This window comes from Dermacentor albipictus, chromosome 10 (genome assembly GCF_038994185.2).
Source record: "Dermacentor albipictus isolate Rhodes 1998 colony chromosome 10, USDA_Dalb.pri_finalv2, whole genome shotgun sequence".
In the NCBI taxonomy this organism is placed as follows: domain Eukaryota; kingdom Metazoa; phylum Arthropoda; class Arachnida; order Ixodida; family Ixodidae; genus Dermacentor; species Dermacentor albipictus.
Genome location: NC_091830.1, coordinates 101,137,596 through 101,140,095, shown reverse-complemented (window position 1 = coordinate 101,140,095; position 2,500 = coordinate 101,137,596).

Below are 2,500 nucleotides of genomic sequence, written 5' to 3'. Positions count from 1 at the left end.
TGAGGGCTGAGCCGGTCGGGCTGGGGTCCAGAAGCAGGAACGGCACTGCACCGGGACTGGGCGAGGCTCGCCGCCGTAAAAAGCGGTGCGGCCGAACCCGGACCAGCGTCGGGACCTTCCTGTGGAAAGCCACAGCTGTGCATTTTCCGTGGGCTTCGCGCCTGAGGTTCTTGCTTCGGCCGGCAGAAAACAGCCAACTCAGAACTGGCACGGACCGGGGGAATCCGACTGTCTAATTAAAACAAAGCATTGCGAGGGCCGTTGACGGTGCTGACGCAATGTGATTTCTGCCCAGTGCTCTGAATGTCAACGTGAAGAAATTCAAAAAAGCGCGGGTAAACGGCGGGAGTAACTATGACTCTCTTGTGGAGGCCGACATGGAGGCCGACACAACCGTCCGAAAGGTAGGTTTGGGATGAGAGGCGAGGTACGTCTAGATCCCTAGTGTCAGGCCGCCTCGCCATCTAAAGCTGGGGGAACTTGCGAGCCCCTGTTATCCAGCTCATTGGAGGCTGCGTGAGTGGAATTCGAGCTAGGTTGCATGTGTGGTGCCGCACTGGGGTGCAGGAGATCCACACAGGACACAGGTGACTTCGCTGCGAGAGGTGGCGCTCTCGTGTAATCCAAGCCGGTGATCTCGATCAAGGAAGCGCTGCCTGTGTCTAACCTCGCCCCCCCTCCTCGTGGGGCGCCTCGGGCAACACTTCTAAGTGGCTAAGAGGGCGAGGAAGCGAAACCACGCCTTCGGGTTTGGGAGTAGTACCATAAGGTGACATTCGGGAGTTTCCTGATGTCAGGACTCAGGCCTCCTGTCACTGTTATGGGAGGCCCTTTTGGGAAAGGGCCGGCGGTCAACCCATCCGTTATTGGGGAGAGATGGCTTCTCAGCCAGAGGCCTGGATGAAAAGGGAAAGTCCAAGCTCGAGGACGCTTCGGCGCCTGGCAGAGATGCCTTTCACGGAGGGCATTCGGGGAGTTATCGCCCCCGCCTACTCGAGTACGTGGGTTGCCCACAACACGACCATCGAGGTGACAGTAGTAGGGTGGGCCGTCACGCTCGAAGGTAGGACTTCGGTCCGACGATGACCCAACGTAAATGGGGACAGGACGTATAGCTCTGGCTAGCGACCCGGCCCTGGAATGTGGCTCGGTAGGTCGGCATGCCGAGCCGCACCCAGTATGAGCAAAGGTCCTGGGAAGGGCGCCCGGCCCTGACCGAACCGTGTAAGGTCGGGGGGATACTTTATGGCGGGCCAATACTTCTTGAGGCGTTGTGGCTTGGTACTTCCATGCTACGAGCGGGACGTCCAGCGTCGTCCTGTAATCCAAGCGGAGCTCGGGTGGTTGGTCCAGTCACAGGTGGGTCTCCACCCGTCCAATTGGATGGGGCATCACGGTTGTGTGCATTTCCGTGTGACCTGGTTAGGAGAACACTTGCGTCTTGGCAGCGGACGCTGGAGGGAGTGGCGACCCTCTGTAATCCAGCTACTTGGAGGCCGTGCACGTCGGTCAATGGCAGACAGTGGCACTTTAGCTGGAGGGCGTGGCGACCCTCTGTAATCCAGCTTGGAGGCTGTGCTCGTCGGTCGATGGCAGATAGTAGCACAATGCTAGAGGTGGTGCCTAAGGCCGGGGAGGGTTGCGCCTCCCTGTAATCCAAGCATGGAGGCCGACACAACCGTCCGAAAGGTAGGTTTGGGATGAGAGGCGAGGTACGTCTAGATCCCTAGTGTCAGGCCGCCTCGCCATCTAAAGCTGGGGGAACTTGCGAGCCCCTGTTATCCAGCTCATTGGAGGCTGCGTGAGTGGAATTCGAGCTAGGTTGCATGTGTGGTGCCGCACTGGGGTGCAGGAGATCCACACAGGACACAGGTGACTTCGCTGCGAGAGGTGGCGCTCTCGTGTAATCCAAGCCGGTGATCTCGATCAAGGAAGCGCTGCCTGTGTCTAACCTCGCCCCCCCTCCTCGTGGGGCGCCTCGGGCAACACTTCTAAGTGGCTAAGAGGGCGAGGAAGCAAAACCACGCCTTCGGGTTTGGGAGTAGTACCATAAGGTGACATTCGGGAGTTTCCTGATGTCAGGACTCAGGCCTCCTGTCACTGTTATGGGAGGCCCTTTTGGGAAAGGGCCGGCGGTCAACCCATCCGTTATTGGGGAGAGATGGCTTCTCAGCCAGAGGCCTGGATGAAAAGGGAAAGTCCAAGCTCGAGGACGCTTCGGCGCCTGGCAGAGATGCCTTTCACGGAGGGCATTCGGGGAGTTATCGCCCCCGCCTACTCGAGTACGTGGGTTGCCCACAACACGACCATCGAGGTGACAGTAGTAGGGTGGGCCGTCACGCTCGAAGGTAGGACTTCGGTCCGACGATGACCCAACCTAAATGGGGACAGGACGTATAGCTCTGGCTAGCGACCCGGCCCTGGAATGTGGCTCGGTAGGTCGGCATGCCGAGCCGCACCCAGTATGAGCAAAGGTCCTGGGAAGGGCGCCCGGCCCTGA